The sequence below is a fragment of the Molossus molossus genome, unplaced genomic scaffold (genome assembly GCF_014108415.1).
Source record: "Molossus molossus isolate mMolMol1 unplaced genomic scaffold, mMolMol1.p scaffold_m16_p_3, whole genome shotgun sequence".
NCBI classification, from domain to species: domain Eukaryota; kingdom Metazoa; phylum Chordata; class Mammalia; order Chiroptera; family Molossidae; genus Molossus; species Molossus molossus.
This window is the reverse complement of record NW_023425366.1, coordinates 94,302,735-94,315,550: the sequence shown is the minus strand read 5'-3', so window position 1 is coordinate 94,315,550 and position 12,816 is coordinate 94,302,735. Positions and strand designations below refer to the sequence as shown.

General features: G+C 38.0%; 1 protein-coding gene across 1 annotated transcript in view; it reads left to right on the top strand.

Moving 5' to 3' along the window:
* FBN2 (fibrillin 2) overlaps positions 1-12,816 on the top strand; it is a 262,104-nt gene that overhangs the window by 113,676 nt on the left and 135,612 nt on the right. The window lies entirely within an intron of this gene.

The window sequence follows — 12,816 nt, the reverse complement described above, 5'->3', positions numbered from 1 at the left end:
CAGAAGACCAATAGGAAATAGAACAATGAACAACACTATAAACTAATTAGAACTCACAGACATGTAGAGACTACTCCACCTAACAATAGCAGAATATATATTCTTCTCAAAGGCACACAGTACATTCTCCAGGATAGACCATATGCTAAGCCATAAAACAAGGCTCAATAAATTTAAAAGGAATGAAATCATAGAAAGGATGTGCTCCAACCACAATGGAATTAAGTGAAATTAATTACTAACAGAAGGAAATTTTGGAGATTCATAAATATGTGGACATTAAGCAACAGACTCCTAAATAACCAATTGTGTAAAGAAGAATCACAGAAAAACTAGAAAATAATTTTAGATGAATGACAACAAACACAAAGCACATAAAACTTGTGAGATGTATTCAATGCAGTTCTCAAAGGGATATCTATATTTGTGAATACCTATATTAAGAAGAACAATCCCAAGTCAATAACCTAACCTTTCACTTTTAAGAAATAAATGAAGAACGAAAAACAAAAACCAAAGCAAGCAGAAAGAGGACAATAATAAATTCTAGAGTGAAAATAAGTGAAATTGAGTTTCGAAAATTATAGAGAATTCCAACAAAACCAACAGTTGGTTGTTTGAAAAGAACAAAATCAACAATCCATTAGTTAGAATGAAGAAAGAAAAAGAAGAAAATTCAAATTATTAATCATAAATGAAAGACAGGACATCACTACTGACCTATAAAAATGATTATAAAGTAATACTTTGAATAATACTATGCCAGTAAATTATATACCTAAGACAAAAAGAATAAATTCCTAGAAAGACACAAACTAATAAAACTGACACTAAAAGAAATAGAAATCTGAATAGATTGTAACAATGAATTATAAACATGATATAAAAACTAAAGAGATAGAATTTAAATTATTAAGTGAAAAAATTACCACAAAGAAAAAAATCTGAGGCCCAGATAGTTTCAATGGTAAATTCTACCAAACATTCAAAAAACAATTAACACCAATCTGCCATAAACTCTTCCCCAAAATAGAGAACATAGGAGTGCCTCCTGATTCATTCTCTGAGGACAGTATCACTCTGATACCAAAACCTGAAAGAAAATACCAGAAAACTACAGATTAAATTCTCTTATGAATATAGATGTAAATATCCTCAAGAAAATATTAGCACACAAAATCCTACCACATTCAAAATGGATTATATATCATAATTTATTAAGATTTATTCCAGGAATGCAACATTGGTTCAACATTTGAAAATCAAGTAATGTAATGTATACGTAGAATAAAGGACCAAAAGTCATAAAATCATCTCATTATATGCAGAAAAAGCATTTGAAAGTAATTCGATACACTTTTATGATAAAAATGATCCAACACATTAGGAACAGAAGGAAACATTCTCAACCTGATAAAGGGCATCTATGAAAAACTACAGCTAACATCATACTTACAATCAAAAGAATGAATGTTTCTCCTAAGATCAAGAACAAAGCAAATATTCAATCTCAAAATTTCTATTCAACATTGTTCTAGTGGTTCTAGTTAGGGCAATTAGGCAAGAAAAGGAACTAAGATGTATCCAGGTTGGAAAGGAAGAAGTAAAATTATTTGCACCATTGGACCAGTGGACACTCTGTGTCAACACAGACCAGTGCACAGTAGTGGAGCACTCAAGGTGCTGGTCGCGGAAGCCATGGACAGCTGGGAGCCCAGCACCATCCCCAATAGTAGCAGCCCGATCAGAGTCAAGATATACCCCCAGCAACAGAGGCTAGGGAGCAGACATCTATCCCCAGGCAACAGAAGCACAGACCAGCAACTGAAACCCATCCCAAAAACTATAGCAAAAGCTGAGCAAGAATTGAACCCCATGGGCAGCAGCACTCCCCAGCTGCCAGCGGCAGGACCTGGGGCTCCACAGAGGCCTGTTCGGTCCAGCAGCTCACAAGAGTGGTGGGGAGCCCAAGAGGGACTGGTGCAATCCAGGAGCCCACCCACAAGACCTATAGGGTGTGGGGGCACCAGAGAGGCCTGTGGGACCCAGCAGGGACTGTGCGATCTGGTTACCCATGGGACCTGCGAGGTGCTAAAGCGGCAGAGAGGCCTTTGCAAACCAGCAGCCCATAACATATAGGCATAGAGCCTGGTCCCCAAAGGGACTGTGCGGTCCAGTTACCCATGGGACCTGCAAGGTGTGTGGGCACCAGAGAGGCCTGTGCAACCCAGCTGTGCAAAAGATAGGTGTAGAGGATGTGAAAATGGAGGCGAAGTGAATGGAAGCTACACAGATGATCTCCCAGGACCAAACAGGAATTAAAACTAAAATAAAGAAAAATCCTCAGAAAAAAGCAAAAGAAAAGCAGCAGGACAGGACCATATAACCAGGGACACTGGTAAGATCTGCAGAGGCACGAGAGGGTGGTGGGCTGGGAGCCCACAGACAGCAACAGTCTTAGCTGTGAGCAGCACCCTTGGGGAATAAAGACCAAGCCTGCTCCACAGTGCAGAGGGCCAGGACAGAGGCTAAAATAGGCACAGCCACTCACCTGGGGGCTACAGCAAAGGGAGGGCAGACTGGGCTGGAACTCTGTGGGGACACCCGGGATTTGGAGAGCATACGGTGGCCAGGGTGCTCCTTACCAGAGCTGTGGGGAAAAGCAGCAGCTCCCCTCCCCGGAAATTTAGCCTTTTCCAGGTGAGGCAAAGAAATGCAAATTGAGACTCATTAACAACCAGCATCTATCCCACACTCTGGAAATCCTCTTATGCAGAACATCAGGGCTACATTCCAAGGCACTGAGTAACTGAGACTACTAGCCTCCAGGAAAAAGCTAGAGGATAACTGAACCTTTCCTGGGCTTGCAAATCCAGGAAAGTAAGACTTGACAGTGGTGTTCAACGAGGGCCCGCCCAAGCCCATCCAAACCCAGTAGAAGGAGCCACAAATAGCAGAAAAACAACACCCACAGGGAAAATTTGGCAGGCTCAAAAATCCACTGAGATAGCCAAAATGGTGAAACAACGAAACAAACTTTAAATGAAAGAACTTTACTCATGGTGCTGATGTCCTTACTCATGCTGTTGAGTTTTCGAGATCATGGCTTTGAACTCTGTGGAAGATGAGATAAATGAAATACAGTCAAGCAAATTATCAGAGGTAGAGTTCAGAGCCATGATCTTGAAAGCTCAACAGCATGAGTAAGGACATCAGTACCATGAGTAAAGATATAGAAACATTGAAAACCAACCAAGTGGAAATGAAGAATGCCATAGCAGAAATTAAGAACACTTTGGAAGGACTAACCAGCAGAGCAGAGGAAACTGAGGACTGGATCAGTGAATTAGAAGACAGGGTAGAAAAAATCAACCAATCAGAAAACCAAAAGGAAAAATCAAATTAAAAAACAGGAAAATAGCTTAAGAGAACTTTGGGACAAATGGAAATGTAATGACATTCACATCATAGGAGTCCACGAAGAGGAAGAAAATGGGCAAGGGTTAGAGAATGTATTTGAAGAAATACTGACAGAAAACTTTCCTAACGTGGTGAAGGAAGAAGGCATTTAAGTTCAAGAAGCACAGAGAGCCCCAAGTAAGAACCCAAACAGGCCCACCCCAAGATGCATAGTAATTAAAATGCCAAAAATGAAAGACAAAGAGAGAATACTAAAAGCAGCAAGAGATAAGCAACAGGTTACCTACAAAGGAAACTCCATAAGGCTCTCAGCTGACTTCTCAACAGAAATACTACAGGCCAGAAAGGAGTGGTGTGAAGTAATCAAGGTCATGAAAAACAAGGATCTGAATCCAAAACTACTCTATCCAGCAAGGCTATCATTCAAAATAGGTCAAATAAAGAGCTTTCCAGACAAAAACAAAAAAAAGGCTAAGGGAATACATTAGCATCAAACCAAAAGTGCAAGATATGCTAAAAGGACTACAGTGATTAGTAGAAGAAAAATAGAACCACACTAAACAAAAATGACAATAAATAAGTACATATCAGTTATCACCTTACAGTTATCACCTTAAATGTGAATGGTTTGAATACTCCGATAAAAAGACACAGAGTAGCTGACTGGATAAGAAAGCATGACTCACATATATGTTGTTTACAAGAGGCCCACATCACAACAAAAGACTCACATAGGTTGAAGGTGAAGGGATGGAAAGAAATCTTTCAAACAAACGGAAGGGAAAAAAAAGCTGGGGTAGCAATACTCATATCTGGTAAAGTCAATTTCAAAATGAAGGCCATAACTAGAGACAAAGAAGGCCACTACATAATATTGAAAGGATCTATCCAACGGGAAGATATAACCTTGGTAAACATATATGCACCCAATATAGGATCACCAACATATATTAAAAATCTTCTGGAGGACTTCAAAGGAGAAATCAATAGCAATACAATCATAGCAGGGGACTTCACCACCCTGCTGACATCACTGGATAGATCATCTAGACGAAAAATTAACAAGGAAAAACAGACTCTAAATGAAGCGCTAGATCAAATGGATTTCATAGATATCTACAGAGAATTATACCCCGAAACTGCAGAATTCACATTCTTCTCAAGTGTACATGGGACATTCTCAAAGACAGACCACATGTTAGGGCACAAACTAAGTCTCTACAAGTTCAAGAAGATTGAAAGCATGTCAAGCATCTTCTCAGATCACAATGGCATGAAACTAGAAATCAATTGCAACAAGAACATGCAAAGGCATTTGAAAACATGGAGGCTAAATAGCATGTTATTGAACAATGAATGGGTTAATATGGCGATCAAGAAATAAATTAAAAACTTTCTGAAAACCAATGAAAATAAACACACAACAACACAAAATCTATGGGATGCAGCAAAAGCAGTTCTGAGAAGGAAGTTCATAGCACTACAGGCCTACCTCAAGAAGCAAGAAAAATTTCTAATAGACTATCTAACCTCACAACTTAAACAACTAGAAAGCAAACAAAAAGAAAACCCCAAAGCAAGTAGAAGAAAGGAAATAGTAAAGATCAGAGCAGAAATAAATGACATGGAGACCAAAAAAATAATTCAAAGGATCAATGAAACAAAGAGCTGGATCTTCGAAAAAATAAACAAGATTGATGGACCCTTAGCTAGACTCACCAAGAATCAAAGAGAGAGAACCCAAATACACAAAATCAAAAATGAAAGAGGAGAAATAATAACTGACACCACAGAAATACAAAGGGTGGTTAACAAATATTATGAACAATTAGACGGCAACAAATTCGACAATGGACAAATTTCTAGAAACACAGTCTCACAAAACTGAACCAGGAAGAGATAGAAAACTTGAACAGACCAATAACAATAAAAGAAATTGAAGATGTAATCAAGACTCTCCCAGCACACAAAAGCCCAGGCCCGGATGGCTTCATGGGAGAATTTTACCAAACATTCAAAGAAGAACTAATACCCATTCTCCTCAAACTATTTCAAAAAATTCAGGAAGAAGGAAGACTTCCAAACTCGTTATATGAGGCCAGCATAATTCTAATTCCAAAACCAGAAAAAGACACTACAAAGAAAGAAAACTACAGGTCAATATCCCTGATGAACATTAGACGCCAAAATCCTGAACAAAATACTAGCAAATTGAATCCAGCGATACATAAAAAAAATTATTCACCATGACCAAGTGGGATTCATCCCAGGGATGCTAGGCTAGTACACTATTCGCAAATCAATAAATGTGATACACCACATAAACAAAATGAAAGATAAAAATTATGTGATTGTATCAGTAGATGCTGAAAAAGCATTCAAAAAAATCCAGCACCCATTTCTGATAAAAATACTCAGCAATGTGGGAATAGAGGGATCATATCTAGATATAATAAAGGCCATATATGAAAAACCTACAGCCAACATCATACTCAATGGGCAAAAACTAAAAGCATTTCCCTTAAACAGGAACAAGGCAAGGATGCCCACTTTAGCCACTCTTATTTAACATAGTACTGGAAGTCTTAGCCACAGCAATCAGACAGGAAGAAAAAATAAAAGGAATCCAAATTGAAAAGGAGGAAATGAAACTGTCATTATTCACAGATACATGATACTATACTTAGAAAACCCAAAGGACTCCATAAAAACCTACTATACTTAATCAATGAATGGCCAAGTAGCAGGATACAAAATTAACATGAAGAAATCAACGGCATTCTTATACAACAATGATGAACTCACAGGAAGAGAAACTAAAAAAACAATCCCATTTACCATTGCAGCAAAAAAAAAAAATTAAGATACCTAGGAATAAACTTAACCAAAGAAATAAAGGACCTATTTGCTGAAAACTATAGGTCATTGCAAAAAGAAATAGAGGAAGATATAAAAACGTGGAAGAACATACCTTGTTCATGGATTGGAAGAATTAACATCATTAAAATGTCCATATTACCCAAAGCAATCTATAGTTTCAATGCAATCACCATCAAAATACCAACGACATACTTCACAGAACTAGAACGAATACTTCAAAAGTTCATATGGAACCAAAAAAGACCCCGAATAGCTATAGCAATCTTGAAAAAGAAGAAGAAAGTTGGAGGGATCACATTACCAGATTTCAGGTTATACTACAAAGCCACTGTAATCAAAACAGCCTGGTTCTGGTAAAAGAACAGGCAGATAGATCAATGGAACATAATAGAGAACCCAGAAATGAACCCAAGACAATATGTTCAATTAATATTTGACAAAGGTGGCAAGAGCATATAGTGGAGTAAAGGCAGCCTCTTTAATAAATGGTGCTGGGAAAATTGGACAGCTACATGCAAAAAAAATGAAACTAGATCACCAACCTACACCCTAAACAAGAATAAACTAAAAATGGATAAAAGACTTAAATGTGACTCATAAATCCATAAAAATCCTAGAAGAAACTGTAGGCAACAAAATTTCAGGCATCATATGCAGCAGAGTTTTCACTGATACATCACCTATGGAACAGAAACAAAGGAGAAAATGAACACATGGGACTACATCAAACTCAAAAGCTTCTGCACAGCAAAAGAAACAACCACCAAAATGGAAAGACAACCCACTCTATGGGAGAGCATAATTGCCAATGATACATCAGATAAGGGGTTAATTTTCAATATAGAGAGAGTGCTCATACAACTCAACAAGAAGAAAACAAAGAACCCAAATAAAAAATGGGCAGAGGAACTAAATAGACACCTCTCCAAACAGGACATACAAATGGGTAAGAGACATATGAAGAAATGCTTAACATCACTAATCATGAGAGATGCAAATTAAAACAACAATGAGGTATTAACTCACACCTGTCAAAATGGCCGCTATCAGCAAACCATCAAACAAGTGTTGGCGAGGTTTTGGAGAAAAGGGGACTCTAGTACACTGCTGGTGGGAAGGCAGACTGGTGCAGCCACTATGGAAAACAATATGGTGTTACCTCAAAAAATAAAAAATTGAACTGCCATTTAACCCAGTGATCCCACTTCTAGGAATATATCCTAAGAAGCCTGAAACACCAATAAGGAAAAATGTATGTACCCCCATGTTCATAGCAGCACTATTTACAGTAGGTAAGATATGGAAACAGCCCAAATGTCCATCAGTAGACAAATGGATAAAAAGGCTGTGGTACATATACACAATGGAGCACTATGCAGCTGTAAGAAAGATAGATCTATTATCCTTTCAGACGACATAGAGGGACCTGGAGAGTATTATCCTAAGCGAAACAAGCCAAGCAGAGAAAGACAAATATCACATGATCTCACTTATTTGTGGAATATAATGAACGTAACAGTCTGAGGAACGTGGTAGTCCCAGAGACATGGAAGTGAGGTATAGACTGACAATCCCCAGATGAGGGGGTGGGGGGAAAGGTAAACCACAGAACTTATATGCATGTGTGCATGAACAATGGACATGGACAACAAAGCTCGGGACAGGGCTGGAAGGGAGGGGGTGGGGGTGTCAGTGGGGGAAAAAGGAGAAACATCTGTAACAAAAATAAATTAATGAATTAATTTTTAAAAAAGATAATGGTGAGTGTTGGGAGGATGTAGAGAAATTGGAACCTCTATATATTGCTAGTGATACTGTAAAATATTATACCTACTGTGGGAAACAATTTGGCAGTTTCTCAATAAGTTAAACATAGAGTTACCATATGATTTAGCAATTTTACTTCTGTGTATGTACTCAGGTGAGATGAAAACAATGTCCACACAAAACTGGTACACAAATGTTCATAATAGCTTCATTTGTAATAGTCCCAAAATGAAAACAACTCAGATATCCATCAGGTTATGAATTGATGAATAACTGTGGTATATCCATACAGTGGAATATTATTCAGCAAGTAGAAGGAATGAAATAGTGATATATGCTACAGCACAGATAAATTTTGAAAACATTATGCTTAATGAAAGAAGCTAGTCATGAAAGAGGAGATAGTTTAATCCATTTATATGGAATGTTTAGAACAGGCACATCTATAGAGACAGATTAATTAGTAGTAGTTGTAGATCTATTAGTTGTAGATTAGTTATTGCCTAGGGCTTGGAGGAAGGTAGGGAGAGTGACTACTAATGAGATGGAATTACTTTTGGAGAGATGAAAATGTTCTCAAATTAAGTTGTAGTGGTGGTTACACAATCCTATGAACATACTAAAACACTTTGAATTTTAAGCTTTAAATAAGCAAATTGAATTACCACACAATTATTATATTTATTTATTGTTAATCCTCACCTGAGGATATTTTTCCATTGATTTTTAGAGACAGTGGAAGAGAGAAAGGGATGGGAAGGGAGAAGAGAAACCTCAGTGCTAGAGAGACACATTGATTGATTGCCTCCCACCCAACCCTGACCAGGGCTGGAGAGTGAACCTGTAAGCCAGGTACGTGCCCTTGAGCAGGAATATGGAACCCACAACTCTTTGGTCTTCAGGCCAGCACTCTAACCACTGAGCCAAACTGGCCAGAGCACGATTATTATATTTAAATTAAGCTGTTTATAAATAAATATAGAATGAAATTCTGAGTACACCTTGCTTTTAAAATCTGAAAAGGAGAAAGAAAACATTCGTTTTCCATTACAACTGATGTTATCATTTTAATAATGCCCGTTTGTCCTTATAAAAGCTTGAAATAGTTAGCAATTTATTGCATTTTAAATTTAGTCATAATATTCATCATTTTAAACATTTTAATACTAATTAATAGAAGTTGAATATGAAACAGAAATATACTTCTTTATACCCCCCAAAATTATATAGAACAGGCCAAATACATAAAGTTCCTTGGCATACATGGAAAGAAAATATCCTAACACTTTTTAAAAACAAAAGTTCTTGTGTTTGTTCTCAGTTCTCCGTAACACAGTTGTTACATGGATTGCTTTTATGTGTGACATGTGCATATTGGAACTGACGATCTCTGGGGCAGTGTTCTTAGAATTCAGTGATATCTGAGATCACACTTAGCACTACTTACCAAATTATTCATTATGTTCTGCTTTGAGTAAGATTTACAGTAAATGTTGTAAATGTTGGTTGACAAATATGAGGTTATGTGGTTTGGCAGTCAGTAACTTGTCAGATGGTTTTGCTTAGATCTAGTTTTCTTTAAAAAAAAAAAAAAAGTGTTCAGCCTCTTCAAATTTCCAAACACTTTCCAGTCCTTCTCTTTCTTGACCCTTCCACGGCACACTTAACACCCTCCTTTCTGACCGTGTTCTTCCTTGGCCTCGGACCTGTCCTTCCCAGCCCCCTGCGCCGGCTTGCCTTCCTCTGACGCTCCATGGCGGTGGTTCTGAGTTCCCTCAAGTTCCCTCTCTTCCTTGAGATCTCACCTCTTCTTACAACTTAAAATTACAATTCCTGGAGTTGGTGATAAACCTCAAATGTACATCTTTATGACTTACACCTTGACTGCGTTTCAAATTTTTAGCTGCATACTTGGAATTTCTGCCTGGTTCTCTCAAACATCTCAAGGTCAGAGTGTCCCAAACTCAACTTAAATCTCAAAATGTGTTCTTCCCTCTTTGTCACCTCTGTTGACAGCACTACCGACTCCCTTGTCAACCAAGCCAGAAGCCTGAGCTATTTATCCACTGACGAAGTCCTGTTTATTTCTCCGAAATATCCCTTGAATATATGCTCTCTTTCTCATGATAAGGCCTGCTTCAGGCTCTCAGTTATCACTGGACTCTATTTATCCATATTGCACATAAGGATTGTCTTTCTAAAATATTGATTTGCTTATATCATTCTCTTGTTTAATTTAAACTCCTTCATAAACACCACTAATCGCCTCAAAATGAAAGCCAAAGTCCTTGGGAAAGCTCTCCGGGATTCAGTCTATAGCTAACTGGTTAAGCTTGTTTTCCGTGAATTTCCCAGGCATTCTGGTACACTTTCCATTCTTCAGCTGTGGTGTGTTTTCCGAGGTATTTACCCTACTAGCTTTTGCTTTTGTTTTTTGTTTTTATTAGTCTAAAGCTAGCTGCCTTCCCACTTGCCACAGTAATTGATTCAGGACTCTAGGCCCATTCCGATCAGCATATTCTCCTGGCTAGAGGAGTTCTTCAAAAACAGGTGTGTGACCCAGTTGAGGACATTTGAACAAAAGGGAAGGTTTGCTTGGTTCTCCTTGGAAAAAGTTTTCTTGCTCTTAGGAAAAAAACACAGGAAGAGACACCCTCTCTTCTGCTAGATGTCCCAGTCGAAGGTCCGGCCTAGACCTGCTACAGCCCTGTTGCTGCTGTCAGGGAAGGCCCCTGAGGATGGCCTCGAAGCACAGAGAAGGACGTCACTGAACATATCTCACAGATACCGTGCAAGAGGCGTCGGCTTACACCGGCCCTGAAGTCCATGCCCCTTCTGAACTTCCAGACATGCAAGCTATTAAGTTTCTAGTTTATGTCAGTTTGCATCGGTTTTTCTGATATTTGCAGACCAAAGCCTCCAAGGGAAGGCAGGTGGAGGCTTGTTAAACAAATGCCTTTCCCACAGACAGACTTAGGCACACGTGTGTGTAGCCAGGCAATATACACTTTATATTTGAGAAGATAATACTTCCAAATTCCATTATGACATATGCTCTTGAAGAACTAATACTACACATGAGCTAAATGTATACATCCTTCTTAACATAAATGTTAATGCTGAATTTAAATTGATGAATAAGTATCAGGCATGACTACACTGAAATGCAGTAAAAAAAAAAAAAAAAAAAAGGAAAAGAAAAAAAGCAACAAACGTTTTAATTTTTAAAATTTGGGGAGGGGAGAGTCTAGCTCCAAAATAAATAAAAAACATTCTTATTTTTCATATAGAATTCTTAACTGCTTTACCAAGAGCCTTTTACATATAATTATTTTGACTCTAACCTTTTAAAATTCTTATTTAATTCTAAGGAGAATTGTGAAACATGGAGTTTTTGTACAATAAAATATTTAACACGAAAACCACAAACGTAATATCGTTCCATGTGTTCTTCTACGTTCCAGATTTTTTTTCTCTTAAAACACAAAACGTCAAACATCTTTCAATTTTGTACTCTTTTTGTTGTCGGGAAGGGTATTTGGAAGTAGAGCACAAAGCAGTTTTTTATTATGAAAGGAAATGCCTGGAAATAAGAGTTAATGCTTCAATGAAAGACTTACATTCCTAATTTTTAAGAATTTGGATTAATCCTGGGCCCCCTAAGTCCCTTGATTGTCGGCCTAACGTTAGATGTCAGAGGATCAGAAGGCACAGTTTTGGGTCCTTCACTTCCGCACTCCTCACTGCTGTGCTCCGTGCTGTGCTCCTTGCTCTTCTCTCTTCCCTGTCCAGAGGTGATCGGCCCCTGTGTTTGGTGATCCAAGCACAGCGTTTGGTGATCCAAGCACAGCGGTGGCAGTGTCTTTTTTCTCCTGAACCCAGTTCCGTTCTCTTAGGAGGTGCTGAACGAACACAGCAACACAAGATGCAACAGATCTTGATTTTGCACATGGTTTCATTTTGTTGGGTTAAGGCTGATGGTAACTCACCACATTATATATATGCTCCTCATGTAGTCAGTGCACGTTCGAATTCTGATCTCTCTTGGGGACTTGGTAGATTTTGATTTATACAACTGTGCCTTCGGTGGCTAACTGTTAAGCCTCAAATGAAGATATTATTTCAGAGCATGTCTGAATCTGGTAACTTTTTTATATGCACATTCCAAGAAGACATACAAGCATGTAGTTATTTCATGATACAGCTTGTGGGCAAGAGAGACTTGTCAGAATAAATGGGAAAGAAAAGAATGAATAGACTAATAGAGGAATTCAAGAAAGGCGTCGCCAACTATTTTTTTTAATTGTGAGGGTTAAAGTATTTTTTCTTGTACTTACAAGGTTGATATCATTTTTTCCTGTGTTTTTTATTGATACATTTCTAAAAAGTAAATGCAACTAAAAAACAAACAAACAAACAAAAAGACAGGGAATGCTCAGATTCACATTTCAGTAATTATCTGTTTGTGTCTTGTATTATTGGTCCCTGTATTCACGGATCTTTGCTGGCTCTGTCTCTTAAAAAAGGACAGCCAACTCCCAGCATGCATGGCTGAGTTTTCCTCACAATGGTTCATTTCCTTTTGAATATATGAGCAATTAGCTCCCACTGTACCTAATTGTAGCTTTGACTTTCCACCTCTCTCTGCTTATTGAACTAGAAGAAAAGTACAACAAAGCTTATATAAATGGCCAGGTTTCCTGCTTTAGTGAAAGTTTAAAAGAAAGCAGACCTTTCATTAATGTGAAA